This window comes from Telopea speciosissima, chromosome 1, assembly GCF_018873765.1.
Source record: "Telopea speciosissima isolate NSW1024214 ecotype Mountain lineage chromosome 1, Tspe_v1, whole genome shotgun sequence".
Taxonomy (NCBI): Eukaryota; Viridiplantae; Streptophyta; class Magnoliopsida; order Proteales; family Proteaceae; genus Telopea; species Telopea speciosissima.
The window spans coordinates 18,438,345-18,456,864 of record NC_057916.1 but is presented as its reverse complement, the minus strand read 5'-3'; the positions used below and the strand labels follow the sequence as shown (position 1 = coordinate 18,456,864).

General features: G+C 38.2%; 1 pseudogene; it reads right to left on the bottom strand.

Annotated features, from left to right (window-relative positions):
* LOC122665399 overlaps nucleotides 1-18,520 on the bottom strand; it is a 28,975-nt pseudogene extending 10,455 nt beyond the window's left edge.

The window sequence follows — 18,520 nt, the reverse complement described above, 5'->3', positions numbered from 1 at the left end:
CAGCTGCCCCATCTACAGTGGTTGGGCTGAATAGCAATCATCCTTATTATTTTCCCTCAAAGCTTTGTCTAGTTAAATGGGTAAAATGGTGCCAATAACAGGTGATCGAATTTTAAATCCACGTAAGGTTATTTTATGTACATAGTTCAAACAGGGTGGAGCAATGAATAACTTAGAATTAAATTTTCGGCGATTTATCCGGGAAAATTTTTTTTGGTGATCTCCAGTCTACAGAGCTGCTTTTTATTTCTTCTCTGTTATTTCTTTACTAATTCTTTTCATCTTTCTTGTATCTAGAATTTGCTTTCCTTTTGTTAACTATTTCTTGAATCTTCTTTTCATGTCTGTCAATCCATGACCTGCACATATATTTTCTTTGTCATATAGCTACTCTCCTGAATAATTACAAGATTTTAATTTGTCTAAATCAAGTAATATAGGTTCTCAACTCTCAACAGCCTAAAGGCCAAAATTTAAATAATTATAAAACAAACATTCAAATGCTCATATAGTCCAGTTGAAAGGAATAATTAAAATCCTAACTTTATGAACTAATCTCAGCCTTCCTCTATGGTAACTAACGTACGATTATAAACATCACAATTCACAAGCTTATGCAAAATCATGTAATCTGATTCAGTTATCTATTTAAGGCCCAAAAATAAAAATATCAAAGTGATAAGTAAATACTATAAATCTAAAAAATGTTTCCTATGTATCGAAAAGCTTTCTAATTAGGTTCTTCTTTCGAAGACTATAGCATATTGACTTTGACTTATATCTAGGACATAGTTGTCAAGGTGTCACCTGGGTTCCACCTAGGAGTCCAAGCAAAATCATGGGTCCGGGTGATAACACTCCTTATTTGATGTAGGAAAGTCTACCGCATGGGTCTATTTGTAATTATCTTTATAGTCTACAGTTATATGGGTCATTACTGTTAATAGTAGTTAGTTAAGTTGATGGGGGTATTATTGTAACTTTGTTTAAGTTTCCAAGATATAATTAGACTGCTACCGGTACGGTTAAGTGAATTCCTATTCTGTATCCTCTTTTCTCTTCTTCCTTCTTTATTTTTCTCCTTGTATCTTCTTTTCTTGGTTATAGATTATTGTTGGTCTGATATTGCAACCATAATTGTCACGGCACCTAGGCGAACCAAGGCAGTGGATGGGGCCAAAAATTAAGGCAACACTAGCAAGGCACCAAGGCGTCGCCTAGGCGACCAAGGCGTCAATCCATGCAAGGCCGCCTGGACACCTTGACAACTATGATTGCAACAATTCATTAACAGATTCAACTGTTCCCTCCCTCTTTGCTTCCTTTATTTTTTTTGTCATTGTTCGTTCCATTAAGAACTTTAGTATTTTATGTTTGAACTGTTTCAGACTACACTGTGTTTTGCTACTTCTTTGTAATTGTTCAAACTAATAATAGAGGCATTTTTGTAAGTTTTCACAGCTTTGGATACAAATTCAACCCAAACAGCATGCTCATTTTGTGTTGAATCTGAACAACAAGACAGCAGAAATCCTTTAAGGCATGGACCCACACAATGTCTGACACGTGATAGTTTGTGAACTTAACTAACCTTAATCTTCATGAACATTATCAAAACCCAAAAAAAAAATACCCCCCCCACCCCAAAGAGAAAAAAAGGCATGGGAAACCATAACCCAGTAAAGGAATAAAGCACATAAAGCCAACAGGAAACAGTGTTACAGTCTTACAGAGGAAGAGATAATGGTAAAAGCATACTTATCAACAGCAGTAAAAGGTGAAATATCTTCATCTTTCATATTACTCAGAAGACGTTGTCTTATGTCATCGTATTTGATGACTGGCAGTGAAAGGCCCAAGTACTGCAACAGATTTAGTGCCATACGCATATCTCCATTAACTCTCTCTGCAAGTTCCTCAAGTGCAATCTATGCATTTTGCAAACAAAGTAAACAGAATTAGTCACAAGCAATGACCAAGGGCAACTGGAAAAGGATGTTGATGATCAGTCTCCTATATAACATACAAGTGATTGCTTTTTCAGTCACCTAGCAAGAAATTCCAGGCCACAAGACTCACAACAGAATCTTCCACAGGGGATCTTAGTTTCACACATAGTGTCCCATACAGCTGAGGTGGACAGTGGGACTGACTAGATGCATGGCAAGTCCAAAGGATAATCTATCTGGTGGAAGGTTTGATTAGCTATACCATCCACCAACGTTGCCAAAATAGCACAGCTGTGAAGAAAATATATATATATATTTTTTTGGGTAGAATGAAGAAAATAATTTATTGGAGCTCTTAAAATGGTTTGTTCCAACTAAATGGGGTCAGCTATATTTATCCTTTTTTCTCCAATCAGCCCTATTCAAAGCTATATTTGTTATCAATCCTAAGCTATGCATGTCTTTCCTTACCGCTTCTCCTACAGTCATTTTAGGCCTACTCCTGGCTCTTTTAGCTCCGTCAATCTGAATCATATCACCCCTTCGACACTCTAGTATTCCAGAGGTTTATCTAAGTTATTATGGAAAACAAATGATATAAAACTCATACTTGGAATTTCCCATTCTTTCTCTAGTACGAAAGCAAGCAAGTGCTTGGTGGGTTAAAGGACAGGTTTTGAACCACAGGTGATGCAGATCCAAGCCTCCACGAGCAAAAGAAACCACCCTAATCATAGGGCCTTAGCTAGGAGCCTTAGCTATTTTAGCCTTAGTTTTAATTTTCAATTTTCAGTTTCTATACTCAGTTTTTTTTGTATACTTAATTTGAACCATGGTCTGACTGGTTCCATTTAAGTGAATCTTTCCTATTGGCTAGAATTTGTTTTATTTCTATTGGTCCTTAGAAGATGTTTTAAGTTATTTGTTTTTTAAGCTAATTAGTCCCCCCTCCACGATTTCTAAAGAGGGCAGACTTAGATTTGTAATAGGATTGGGCCATTGGCCTCTTATTAATAATAAACCATGGGAGGCTCCCCCACACAATTTTAGACTTAAAATTATGTTGCTGCCATTGCTGCTGCCGTTCAACTCTTTGAGAGTGTTCCTTGTGAGTAATATCAAGGAGGCTTTGTGAGTCATATCAAGGTGGAAGGGATTGGTGGACTCCGATCGACTCCTTGCATCTGTTAAGATCGGGAGGTCTTGTTCAAGCTCATCTTCAAGCTACCATTGAAAAACTTGCAATTCCAGTAAGTTATTTAATATTTTCAGTCATTCCCTTCTTCTCCTCTACAGCCTACCCTAACATTCCCCCCTTTTTATTTTATTTGAATCCCTTAAACCCTACTTCAATCACAGCCTTAACCAACCATCAAAACTCAACCATAATTCAATCACAACATCCTCACACCTCACCCTACACTCGATCCAGGTTGCTGCCCCAACACATCAACCAAACCCTAATCCCCTCTCATCTCCATTAAACCTAAAAACCCTAAAAGCTGCCCAGAACAATCCACTGAATCCAGCCATGGAAACCTGTCCAAATTACAGCCGAACCTCACTGATATCACCCCTAACACTGGACCTTAAGCCCTCTTCCAAATTCCAACTCTCAACCCAAATTTCATCCCTTTTTCCTATTTTCCAAAACCTGAAACCCTAACTCTAATTTTCTGATTTTTAAATCTTCACTCAAACCTCACCCAACCTACATCATTAGGCTTCTAAAAACCTGCCTAGCTTTACTAAATAAGATCCCACCCCATTACCCTAAGTCTAACCCTAGTTTTGACCTAATTTCCTTAAATCTGCCCAAATCGACCAACTATTTTAGAAAGGTCCTGATTATTGGCTCCTAGTAGATTTATCATCTATCTAGGACTACATTAACAGGCTTTCCTATCAATGATCAGAGAATGTAGATCCAGTGGATTCCATTATGTCATTATATGTGCATGTGTATGCAAGAAAGTTCGGCCAAATCTGTACCTCATTACCTTGAAGCCCTTCTTGATTTGCAACTTGTAGTAACCTCTTTGCCATCTGTCATTGTAAACAAAAACTTGTCAGTCATTCCATGTTGCAACCATCAAGGCAGAATTTTGAAGCAATATCTCATACTAGCAGAATTAATTCCTTAAAGTCAGTTAAAGGATACAAATAAGAAATAAAAGATACCGAACCCAGAAGTGAGGTTATTATAACAATACAATGCATCCATTTCCGAAAGATAATTCTCCAATTAGCACAGCACCACACCAGCTTCCAACCAAAGTTTCAACTCAATTGGATATGTCAAGCTAGGGTTTTCAGAACCTGCAACCAGACTAGTCTGCAACATCCTAATCTACCCTACCTACTTGTATCTCACCTCAACTCCAAATTCACTATCAGAATCTAAGATATCTTAGATTGGAGAGCTATCTTTGGGTGCTGGATTTTATAACAGCAGTGTAACAGAAGCAAGAATAAATGGAGAATGAAAAGATTAAAAATTTTCTAGAAGTCAAAACATAACAAACTCAACTACCAGGTTTCCCATGTTCCAGCCCATTATATAGATTGGACCACTATAAGAATTAGAAGCTAAGTCTAATGTTGATATTAGAAATCCTATTAGATAGAGAAAACAAAGGAAGCTTTGTCTCCCACATACCACTTCTTTGTTTTCTAATTGGCACCTGAGAAGGTTAATTATTAGAAGACAAGAGAACAAAGAAAATACAAGCACAGGCTAAGGGAGAAACAGAAACCTACCTTAGCCGATCCAAAGGATATAAAGAAAGGGAAAAGGAACAGGAAAGAACAGGGGAACAAAGACCATTATAACAACTGCTTAATCTTTTGGTCACCCTTCCCCTAATCAACCAAATCAATAAGTACCCCTCATTACCAAACCTGTCAGAACATCTGTCTAAGTAATTGGCCCACTACTCCTCCGTACCTGGAGGGATGAAGACAAATTTTTACTCATCTCCATCCTGCCAGAAACCAATTCTTCAACTAGAGACTTTCCCTCCAACTACTTACACAATCCCAAAATCTTCTTTTAAAAAAAACAGATTATATGCATTAGCAACTAGTCTATTCTGGTACTCCTAAGCCTATGACAGACTTTTTTTTTTTTTGGATGAATAAAGAATTCATTGCCAAAGAGAAAGATGACAACAAAAGCCCCCAAAGGGGAAAAGAGAAATTACACAAATACACAAACAGACCTAGACCTCAAACAAGGGGAGGACGAGGAGGAGAGATCCTAGGACACAACAATATGCCTGTTCCTTGGGGAGTCAGAACGTACAGAGGAGACAGTTGCAAACTTGGCTTTACTATCAAAAGAAATGGTGCCCCAAATCTGACTAAGCGACAAAAAGTTGGTGGTCCATTTTCTGAAATTTCGCTCCATCCAGATATGATTGATAACAGCACAGAAAGCCAATTTTCCAATAGTAACGCTGATAGAAGAACCGGCAAAAGTCATATCCACCCACAACCATTCCCTTACAAAGGGGAAAACTCTCCTCCTACGAGGCCAGCATTTAGCAAGGATGCATTCCCAAATGGATAAGGAAATGGGGCAGGCGAAGAAAAGATGGTCAGTATCTTCTACATCGTTTCCGCAGAAGCAGCACGAAGAAGAGACCTGAATCTGTCTGTGGCAAAGAAAGGACTGCGTTGAAAGGCAGTTAGAGAAGACTCACCAGACTGTGAAGCAGTGTCAAGGGATATGATGCTTGAACCAAATGAGCTTTCTCCAGAGGGGCTGAAGGCCTCTAGCACGAATGAGATTCCAGGCTGCCTGCTTTAGAACTAAATGAACCAGTGAACCTATGACAGACTTATTTCTTAATAATTCTCAATCTCTTCTACTGGATAAATTCCCAGTGAGTAAAAGACCTACTTGACATGACATGCTCAAAGGACTATTCTCACACCAGTGCAGGAATGTAAGGCCTCAAAACAAATGCTGACCACTTTTCCCAATTGTAAATATAAAACCATGTTTCTACCAAAAAACAAAAAAAATATAAAACCATCTCAGAACAATCAGGCCATATGCTGTTTTAAAGAGCATAGAGATGAACTATAACTTCTCTTTGGATACTCTCACATAAAGTGTGCATGTTGGGCTGAGTGTTTGGAAGCACTGTACCATATCAGAGTGCCCCCTCATTTGGTTTTCGACACTCTTACTAAAGTACCTTATTTATCAGAAAAAGGGGGGGGGGGTGAGGTCAAACAACTTCTCATATCAAGAAGTTATTCCTCGACTTCCATTTTGGGCCACATTTTCCTTTCTCCCCCCCACTGCTGATGCATAACAAGTTATTCATTCAAAATAAAGGCTACCCAAGCAGAACATAAGTAAGGCATGAATGGAGCAGATCAGACACAAGATCCACTCCTACACATCCATGTAATATAGATTTGGGTCATACTATCAAATCCAGATTCATAAGTGGTCATATTTAGATTAGGCACATCGGATCTCAAACGAGTTCATATACAAACCTGGATCTTCACTTTAAAAGGTGCCTATGTGATGTAGATCGATCGACCAGTTACACCAGCAAGCCCATAGAGCATTGTCCGTCAAGCCTGTTAACCAAGATTTTGGGCCAGCTGCTGGTCCACTTTTGAGGGCCAGGTTGAGGCTCATTAGAGTGCTGGACAGCCCATGTGTGGGGGACTTAAGCTGCTTCAAATTAGTTTCTTAAGTTGCTTTAGATTAGTTTCTATTTTGATAAATATTTCTTCATGTAATAGTAGTTGCCAATTTTAGAACTCTTTTCTATTTTGTTCATTAGCTAAATTCACTTTGTATTTAGTTTCTAAATTAGAGAATGACCAGATTGTAATGAAACCTCCTTTCCATGCAAGGATTGCTGTTATAAAAAGTATGGGCTGTATTCAGACAGTTCACGATATGATGAATTAAGAAAAGTCGGTTTTAAACCATGGCTGTGAGATACAGTGAAGGAAAGATTCCTTGAGGACTGTGAGAAACAGGCCAAGGCCATAGGTGAGAGGCCTTGGTTATATCCCTATTCCCCTTCAATTGTTTATTACTATTTTATTGTCCTGCAAAAATCAAGTTTCTGAGGAGAGCTGAAGCACTGTTCTAAACTGCTGAAGCTACTCATTGAATCGTTGAAGGTTACCCCCATCGAGTTCTAGTAGAGACAAAACTTGAAGAGCAATTTCCCATCCTTGCGGTTCCCTGATATTGAACGTTTCTGCAGAGAATTTCGTGAAAACTGTAACTCCTGATCAAGCCATCCATTCCAGCGGTGGAATACCCACCTAGGGTCCTCCCTTCTATGGTAGTTTGAAGCTGATCTATTGGGTGGAATATTTGTTACCAGTGAGTTGCTATTTTGATTTCAAACTTTCTAATTCTGAGTCCCCTTCATAGTTTTGCATTCAGCCATCAGATTAGGCTGAGATTTGAAGGGGGTTTTCCAGACTACAAGTATTGCCATTGACAAGAAGATCAGACTCATCCCAGTTGTTAGTTACTACTTCTGGAGTTTTGAGTCATTCTGGTTGCTAACCTGTCTTCTGTCTATACGATTGACCAGATTTGGTATTGATTTTCAAACTGAAAGATCCTATTGTGGGGTTGGGTTGATAGTTTACTTGAGGCCTAGCCTTACACCTCCATGTATGCATCTTCTATATAAATGTAAACTAAGATTAAGTTCAAATATCCATGTATGATCCATATCTGGGATTCAGAATCACCATTGAGGATCTGAATCAGAATCAGATTCAGATTCAGTAGGATCACCTAGAGGTAAATTTGAATCAGGTCTGGATTTATTTGGATTGGCTCCAAAATTGACCCATTTTTAGAGGGAAAAGACCAAAACAGAGAATACAAGCACATGGACCCAACATGCAGAAAATCTGCCCAGCTATATGCCAAAAAGCACCATGTTGTTAAGCTTCGACGTAGAGTTCCTCCTAGCTGCCCCAGTCGTTCTCTGTAAGGTTTTCCAGCCTTTTCCAATGAATACGATGAGAGAACACCTAAAAATCTGCTAAGTTACAGGACCCCGTGATGCAGATAAGTCATCTAAGGGGCTTATTTTGTTGAAAATAAGCTTTGGGTTGGGTTATGTCTGTGTTGAGCCTTTGATCCCCCGGGTTTACTTTGTAATTAGCCAATTTAATAAGCCTAAAATATGGGTAGAAAGTAGGAAAACAGGATTTACTTCATTAGTTTAGTTAGAGTCCTATTTTGAGTCTGTAGGGAACAATTTCCTTGGTTGAAGTAACAAATAAAAACCCACAAATTTGTAATCTGTTGAAGTAGCAATGATCTTGATGTGGTAATCTTCAAGAAATCGATGTGACAATCAGTTGAAAGAAATCCCAGCAGCTTATATCACTCTTGAGATTGATTTGAACAAAATTAGGGTTTGGATACAAGGACCAATGGAAGGGGCTGAGGGAATGGAATGCACATCTCACCCTAGGCCTCTCACTTATCCTATCTCAGGATTTCAACATTGCATAAGCAACTTTTCTATTCATTTAAATTCGTGTACAATGCTGGCCTCCCTTACAAATTTATATAGAAGACTCAAAAATAGACTTAGACATTAAAAAGGAAAGCCTTAACCCAATCCTTAACTAATAAGGTATCCTAAATTGACTAAGAAAGTGAGATAATAAAGAAAACTGACTCAAAATAGGACTCTTAAGTCTTAACTAAACTAATGAAGTAAATCCCGTTTTACTACTTTCTACTCATATTTTAGGCTTATTAAATTGGTCAATTGCAAAGTAAACTCATGGGTTCAAATGCCCAACACATACATAACCCAACCCAAAGGTTATTTTCAACAAAATAAGCCCCTCAGATGACTTATCTGCATCACCTCCCAATGAATGTAAACCAGCAGCAAGTAAGTCCTCGAGGCCAATAGCCTTGATTGCTGATCATCAAGGCAATCCATTTAATGGAGTCAACTTTTTGCTCCCATTTCTCAAGTGAATCATACATGCAAAGTCAATTAAGGTTCATAGGACAGAAAAAAACATGTATTAAAACTTAGCTTCTGCATACGACCTGATGGACCAGTCCAAAGAAGAGAAGGGGGGAGGGGTGGAACAAAAACAAAGGAAAAATGGTTCTATCGTACAGTATGCATGCCAACAGGGAGAGGAATGGAAGAAATAATGAACTGCAGGGAGTATCTGAGGAGTACATATATAAATATAAATTGCAGAAAGGAAGGACCTGTTGTTTTGTAGGTTTACGGAAGCTCAGAAGCAAACAGTAGTTGACAAGACTTTTCAGTTTTTGACTGTATCTGTCATTACAGATGCAGATGATTGGAATTTTGGACATCTTGATGCTAGCAATGAGATCAGCCACTCCACCTCTATCTCCAGCAGACATTCCATCAACTTCGTCCATAATGAGCACAGTTTTTGCATGTTTTGACCTGCATTACAAATAACAAGGAATGTTAATAAAAAGATTCCATAAATTTTCTTATGCATCCGTACAAGAATTCTTATAGAGTAAGACCAACCAATCACTTTTAACACCCAGAGCTTCATTGCTAACAAGTTCCTTTATAGAATTTGCGGTGCTTCCATTAACTCCTTTAAATATTTTGGAATCAGCTTTTCCACGATTATCACTAGCATTAACCTAAATGGGGAAAAAAAAATTGGGAAAGAAAATGGAAAACAAGGCAAGTAGTCATAATAATGAGTGAAATCTGATATTAAAAAATGGACAGTTTAAAACCATCAACACTTAAAATGAGAAGTCAAGACAATAATAAACCACCTCAATAGTCTGGAAGCCAAGCATTTGGCTAACCAACTTTCCTGATGTAGTCTCTCCTATACCAGGTGTTCCACTCAGAAGAACAGCCTTTTTAGATCCACTATCATTTTGCTTTTTCCCCTTCCTCTTTTGACCGCTATGTGAAAATTTTGTATTCCAATTTGCCAACCAATCATGCAGTTGTTTAACCTATAACCAACATAACATGAAAATTTTATAAAGTGACCCTTCCACAATGATGAGATACAACGGGAACGGGAATGAGCAACAAAATACAACTATTTATAGCACATACAAGAGACTGATTGCCAATGATGTCATTTGAAGTCTTCGGTCTGTATTTCTCTGTCCATGGTAATAAACATTGTGCAACACATTGATCCTTCTGCTTAGTGGAAGAATCACCAGTGGTCAGAACTTTTGGAGCAACATTTCTTGCTGAAAAGTTGCTAACTTTATCTGAGCATTCACATGGAGCAGGGTCATCATAAAATTTAGGAAAATCATCAAGTGCAACAGCTACATGTCACTAAGTAAAACACTAAATATTGAAGGCAACAACAGAAATTGCATGTTACATCAATACGGCTACTATCAACAGTGGCAGTGCAATTATAAGAGAAGCAGATGCAGCCTTTACAAGTCAAAATTTACAGTTCTATCATTCAGTAACTTGAGCACAAACAGATTTCTAGACAAGACCACCTATTTAGCTGTTCTAGTTCTCTCGCAGCCCTATTCAAAATGTACCCCTTTAGTTATCCCTTACACTCTTAGATAATTATTTTATGCTTGATGAAAAGGAACTGAATAACTCAGAAATCATGTAAGATGAATAAGTACCAAAAGGGCCATTACCCAGTGGAAGTGGAAATAAGTACCAAAGAAGTCCCTTTAATAATAGAATTGCACCCACAAAGGATGATGTAAATTTCATGTGGACAAGCAGCCAATGGTTTTATCTGAATTCTTAAAGCAGTAAAACAAAAGCATAAATTTCAGTGTTATTTTGAGCATACCCTTTACTTCTTTTTGAGGACTACCCTTTGATGGTGATCCAACAGCCTTATTTGCATGTTTCTTTTTTAATTCTTCTTGTGCAGGAGTCTTTGCAGGTTTCGATGAAAGGATCATATCAAACAGCCCATCCTCAGTCAAAAAGGTTGTGCTGTTCAAGAAACAACCAAGAATAAGAAAAACAAATAGTGTTTGAAACTGTAAACACCAGGCAGGTAAATCTGAGATAACAAACCCCAGCTGTTTGGCTTTTGAACATTTCATGTCAATCAAATTTTCTCACAATCAATCAAGACCAAAGTAAAGACAGGATTGGACTGTGAAAAGACCGTTTTCTTGCTGACAGATCCAGTAACACGACCACCATGGCGTTTAATCAAATCTTCTGCTTCTTCCCTTTCCAAGCTGGAATAAGAACCAAATTTCAATAGGATAAAAGCAAGACCATAGTTGTCAAGGCGTTGCCTAGGCACCCCCTTGGCATCCAGGCGGTTTTGTAGGGTTCTAGGCGACAGTCGTCTTATTGCAAGGCAGCTTGCACTGGTTTTATTGGGATCGAACCCGGTTCTAGCACTTATTTATGCCAAATATCATTTAAGTAAATGATTCATTTACTTAAGATATTATTCATAAATAAGCAAATAACCCCCTATTTGAATCCAATAAAAATAGTTAAAAAATCAAATTCCATAAGGATAAAAAGTCAACCCCCTAGTTCACGAACAAAAACTGGATTTTCGCCGATAGGTGAAATTTTCAACTTTCTAATGCTGGGGTTTTTCTCAAATCTAATAAATTCTATAAATCTTAATATGGTAAAACATTGCTAAAAACCAAAAATGCAGTAAAATATTCATTTGTTTTGATATCTAAAAAATATTTTCATTCAAAGCGATTTTGACAACATTCACGCATACCAAATAAGGTTTGACCAGAACATAACTTCTTCAATACAAATCAGATTTAAGCAATTTTGGATTTGTTGGAAAGCTGGTTTTGTGCTCTACCTAATACTAAAAATCATCTGACTAATCAAACTTCTTAGAGAACAAGAACATTTCTCTAAATCGAGAGCAATTAAATTACTTATAGATAAGATCATATTTTCTAAGAACAGTATAAACCAATCGTGAGACTAGTATAAACCAAATGTATGTTTGATTGTTTTAAACTTCCAATAGCTTGCTTCTTCAGTTCTGTTGTCTTCTAGTTCTATGTTGATTTTTGATGACTTGATGTGGCTTAATATTGATTTTTTATGAAGATGTGACTTAATGTTGATTTTTGATGACTTGATATGGCTTAATGTTGATTTTTTATGACTTGAGGAGGCTTAATGTTGATTTTTTATAATATAAGGTACATACTGTAGCATAATAAAATATTGTAGCATACTAAATAATGTTATTAAAGGGGGAAATAAAAAATAACACATGGGGGCGCATCGTCGCCTAGGCGGGCACCTCGTCACCTAAGCGACAGCCCTCCAGCACCTTGGGTCGCCTTGCCACCTTGAAACCTATGAGCAAGACAGATAAAGTATAACAAAAACATGCAACAAAGACCAATAATGGCTAGCAACTGATAGTGCTTCCAAAAATATAATGTACTCTACTTCTAGTAGGAACAGCAAATTGAACATGCAGATGCAATACCTGTCAAGGGTACAACTAATCACAAAAGTTAGACCAGCCAAACAGTTAGGACTACCGTAAGGGACTTCCTGAATGACAAGGAAGAAAAAAATGCTTCAGCACCACAATATTTCATCAAAAAGTTTCAGATGTTCCAGAAATGTTTCCACCTTTTCCCCTTTGTGTGGAGGATCTTTCCTTTCACCAAAATTCATGAATCCGCCTCTCCCACCACCTCTCCCTCTTCCCCCAGCCAGTGCTGTTGCTGCACCTCTTCCACCGCCACCCCTTCCACCAGTTTTACGAGGAGATTCAATATCTTTATCATCCACATCATCTTCAACATTTTCATCAGTACCTACAGGCTTCTGAACAACTCCTCTCCCAGATTCACTCTTCAAATTTTTTGTGGGAGTGAGCTTGGCCAAGTTTTTCCTTGCATCGGTTGACACTAAGGCATCGTCATTTACATTGTTACGCTTCTTTGCAGCAGGGGTTTTCACAGCACTCTGCAGCTCCACACTATTCTTTTGGCTCTTTCTTTTGGCTGGAGTCGTTTCCATCTCTTGTTCATATCTTGGTTTCTCAGTATCAGTGGCACTCTTTCTTTTGGCTGTGGCCGTTTCCATCTCTTGTTCATCTCTTGGTTTCTCGGTATCAGTAGCAAAATATTTGCTACTTTTCCTTCTTCTTGAGCTCTCTTGACTATCATCATGTATCTGATTTTTCTCAACAAAAATCAATTAAAATGCTTATGCATCATATTTATACTAAAAAATTACACATCCTTTTGAGGCCTTTAACAAGGAAGAAATAAGGAAAAGTGGCAGATAATTGATAACATAATCAATGCTTTCTTGGGTTGTTAGAAAAACAGAAAACTATACAAGTCTTTCTATCAAGAAAGCCTTAAAGAAAATTTAATCAGTTCACTGGTTTCCTGATTTGTTAACATTCTTTCTACTTTAAAATTAGGGGCACAAGTTTCCTCAGTGACCATGAAGAGAACTTGATGAATTCAGGAGAACAAGACGGCCATCAGCAAACCAGGCCATTGGACTGAACCAAGAATGGGCCAATATGTTTAATTTTGAGTGTCTAATAGGTTAGAATGTTATATGGACCATGGGCTTAGTATTTTTGGGTTTACTATTGTAATGGGCCAATTCTATAAGCCCAATTATGAGGGATTTGAGTCCTATACAGGATTAGTTTTAGTTTCCATTTTGTTAAGTTATAGAAGATATTCTATTTGTGAAAAACTTAGGTTGTAAGGGATTCTTCCACACATGGGGGTTTCCTATTTTGCTTATTTCCATAAAGTTATAAACTAAGAGAAGGGGATCATACCCACCCCCAGCGATTTGAGAAATAATTCAGCCTTGAGCTTGTGAGTTTTGTGAGAGAGAGAGCATATTTCTGTGGGATTTAGAACTGCTCTACAGTGGAATGCAAGGAAAACCTTGGTGGGATGCCAAAGCTGGGCAATGTTCGAAATTTCGGTTGAAATGACCAAAATTTAGTGAAATTTTTTTATTTCAACAAAGGACGACGAAACCAGGTGGGGTCTTACCAAGTTTCAGTCAAATTTCGTAGTTTCGGTGAAATTTCAATCATGTTATGCGTTTTGGTATCGTTAATTGCTGGCTTCCAAGTCCGCTTCCAAGCCTGCCACTACAATAGATAGGCGCTCGTAGAGCCCTCGTTTTCGGAGTCATATTAGTAACAATCAGAACTTGCACACCACAAGGCCCTAAAGGGCCCCTGCCCAGCAAGAAAACGGAAGGACATTCAGTTTACTGAAACTCTTTGTATAAAATGCATGGTTTCGATCGAACTGCAAAATTCAACCATATTTCGGGTTTTGTTATCGTTTTGCTAGTTTCGCCATTTTGACTCCAAAGAGGGAAGCTACCCAGAAAACCCCAGTTTTTGTAATTTTTTGCCAAATCACTCCCATATCTTTGTAATGAACTATGTATAACATTTGATAATTATGAAATAGTTTCTAATTTTATGTTTATTCATTCCTAATGCATATTTTAATTATTTTAACTGAATATGTGTGTTTTAGTACTAAATTTTGTGTAGCAACATACAACGTACACTACCAACCTAGGGTACGAGGCCAAACTACCATTTTGAGTATGTGCTTTTACAATCTAAAGGTTCCACTATGTTTAAAAGGTCTAAAATAGGGTTTCCCAAAAGTTTCGGGACCTAAACTGGACATTGGGGCCCCAAAAGTAGTCAAAATCTGCATCCGAAACTTACTAGGTTTCGGTCAAAATTTCACAATTTCGCGAAATATTTCGGTTCCTTGGGCTGGAGTGTGATACCCCGTCCTAGGAAAGGGCTGGTTTAAAGCATTATATGGTATTTAAATGTTTAATTTTGGTATCATCAGGTAGATTGAGTTGGATTCTGTCAAGCACCGGAGTCGAGAAATAATACTCAAGGTAAGGTAAGGATTTATGATATGGTTTACCAGAGAATGCCATGATTTAATATTTTTTAAAATCAAGTGTTGAGTATGTAATGTCTCAAACAAGTATACGAGGTAATTCTATAAACTTTGAGACAACAAAGAAAATACAAGATGGGTAAGATATGTAATGTAGTTCTAGATAGGGTAAAGCCCTACTAGAAGCCAATTAAACCAGGACCAATAACAAGAAACAAAGGGGCTGCTGGTTCTGCAGTTTCAGTAGGACAGAATTGCAGTTTTAGGTCAAATCTAGGGCTTAGGTTAGGATAATGGAAGGGGGGCTTAGGGGGTATGGCTAGGCAAGTTTATAGGACAATAATAATGTAGGTATTATAGAGTTTTAAGTGTTTTGAAAATTCTGTAAAATTGGACAGCAAGATCTAAGGTTTAATGGAGTTAGGGTTTATGGGATTCAAACAAAAAATAAAGGGGATCAATTGGGGGAAAGGATTAGAGGGTTAGAAGAAGAAATTGGGTGTCAAACTTATCGGAGATTCCACCGGCAGCAGCTTGAACAGATGTGAAGGATAGAACCACCTTCGAATTGAAGAAGATCCTCCCGGCCGTCACGGCGTAAGGAGTCAACCGGATTCCACCAGTCCCTTTCCACCTTGATAGAACCACAAGGATGCACACTCAACAGAGCAACACTCAACAGAGCGGGGCAGCAGCTATGGCAGCAAACAAAAAGCTTTCATTAATCAAATTCGTGTTCAAGGCTTTGCCCCTTACAACCTTATATAAAAGACTCAAAAATAGACTTTTACTCTAAAAGGAAAAGGCCTAACCCAATCCCTAACCTATTAGGTACTTAAACCGACTAGGAAACTAAAATAGACTCAAAATAGAGTCCTAATGACTTAAAAACAACTTAAACTACTTAAAATAAAGAAGATTCCCTACTAGCCAATAGGATATAAGAACCTCTTAGCCAATAGGATCACTTCACTTAAATTAGACCAATTGAACCAATTGGATGCAACCAATTTAAACCGATTCAATTAAAAACATAAAAATAGACTAATTATTGGGCTAATCCCGTATGCAACCTATGTACCCCTCTTTTAGGCCCATAAAAGTGGCCTATTACATAGAAAACCCATGGGATCAAAGGCCCAACATACATATAACCCAACCCTAGATTTATTTCTAAAGAAATAAGCCCATTTCGGTGACGAATCTGCATCAATATGCTTTCATATTTCATTTGGCTTAGACTACCAAGGGTTTTAATAGCCCAATGGTCATCAACTCATTCCATAAGCCATAGGTCTAAGGCTCAAGTCTCCTTAGAAGTAATTAGGGGAGTTTTCTTTTCTTTTTGTTGCAAGGCAAGGTTTATTGAGGGTAAAATGGGAATTTTACAAGGAGAAAAACAAGAGAAAGAGGGGAAACCAAGAAAAGAAATTAGAGAGAGGGAGAGACGATGTTTATAGAGAGAGAGAGGGAGAGTAAAATCGTGGAAAGGGAAAGAGGGACTTGAGAAGGGCTTGCAAAAGGGAAACTATAAAGGCAAGAAGGGAATTTCACCTAGGTGAGGAGGGGGGTAAAATAGCTCATTTGTATGAACTCTACTCCCATTTTGTTTCTAATATTGTGAAATCAAGAGAGGGAGAGAAGAGAGAAGGAAACCCAAGGGGAGGGTTTGAAGGTCGATTTCTGCAAGCAAGAGGCTGAAATTGGAGCTTTTAGTTTGAAGAATCAAGCTTGAGGAATGTTGAAGGATGACCCGTCGACCCTTGACCTAGACTCGGATACATTAGAGAGTCCAGGTTCATTATGCACATGTTGCATATATTTGATTATGCTAAAAATTTTTCATTATTGTAATCATCTCTAATAAAGTGGCGGCCTCTGTCTTCTTGAGAACCCAAAATCATTCTTTTCTTCTCTCTTCTCAACTTGGTATGAATTAACTATCAAAGCATAAAAACCTAAATATTTTTTTGGTTTTTCTTTTCACCGCCGCCGCCAGTAGCGCACCACCACCGACCTCGAGGCTCCAGCCTCTTCTTGTCAAACATGGTTGACTGAACATGTGCTTATGCATGTCGTACCATGTGTGACAGTCACTAACATCCATTGACCGCCACTGTCACTTACACCACTACCATTGTTTGGCTCCCATCGCCGCTCCGTCATTGCCATTGCGCCTCCCAGAGAACTCGTTGTTTGTTCGTACCTATCAGGGACCTGCTCCCTAATGGGGGACCGGTAAAGAGAAGAGAGGAAATCTGAGAAGAATCAGAGTTGCAGAGGGAAAGAGGAGGGGGGGGCGGAGTGCACACGCACAAACTCACTTTTCAATTCATTCTTCCATATTCTATTCAATATGCTGGTTACACATCTATTTATAAAACCCAAAAATAAAGACTCCTAATTATTTACTAAAACTAGGCTAACTAAAATAGAAACCCAACAGTGAACAAGTGCCTAGAGCACTTGGTAGGTTGTGATGCGTAAAAGTGCATTGCTACCAGGAGGTCTTAGGTTCAAGCCTCCTGCTTCACATCTTCCCTCCCCCTTACCTATTAAAAAAAAAATCGAAACCCAATAAAACTCAAATTAGAAATTTCCTACATGTCTAATAACTACCTCAAAATAAAAGATTACATAATATTTTCCCAAATAAAATAAACTTCCTAAAATCCTACTAGATACAAACACTCAAACTAAACCCGGTTCAGCTGGGTTTGGGTCGATCCAAGGTAGTGCACCAGTTGGGTCGGCCTGGTCCAAGATTCTCTTGCATCACCCACCCTTTCTTTGCCATGTGGCATTATCAGATGGGGGGCAAAAATTTGCTGACAGGTAGACGCAAAGGTCCCCTGCTCACATGTAAAGTTTCAGCTGAAATAGTGTTTGCCAAGTGGCAAAATGAGATATTCAAGACTATAAAGTGGGTGTATTGATTACTGAGGGGAGAGTCTGAAATTTGACACAAGGCTTGACTAGACCTTCCCCCGTCCATCCAATGGTCGGATTTGCCACATGATCCTACGACATGGAAAAACTGGGGTAGACCATGGAAACAAGATTCATAACCACATAATGGCCTTCTGGCCTAAAAACAAAATCAAAAGCACGCTTTTTCAGCTAATTTAGAGAGAAATAAATACAATATACACAATAAATGTTTTTAGCAAATGAAAAGGAAAGAAATGGAAGAAAATTGTGGATTTATTAAGTCCCCCCTCCCCCCCCAAATAAAAGAAAAGGAGCCAAAGATATATCTAAATGGAAGTCTATTATGAATGGAAGGGGAAATGCATATTTACAGATTTCTTTTCTGGTAGAGAGGTAGCTGGAGAAGGCCGCTCCATAGTGGGTTTCTGAGGCTTAGATGCATTCCCATTGCTCTTGTCATGTTGTTTCATAAACCACTTCCGAATATCTGACTGTGCCTGCGAAGATTTTGAAACTGTGAAGATTGACAAATTGCAATGCCGGAATAGGAAGGCAAGAACCGTATACACCTAACTCACCATGTATAAATTCAGGTTCTTGTTTCAAATACCACTATCAACAACAAACACCCTTACTCAGAAGACAAATTCATCAAAATAAAGAAAACCCGTCAAATTTCCAATCTTTCCTTTCAACTGCACCATGAAGCACC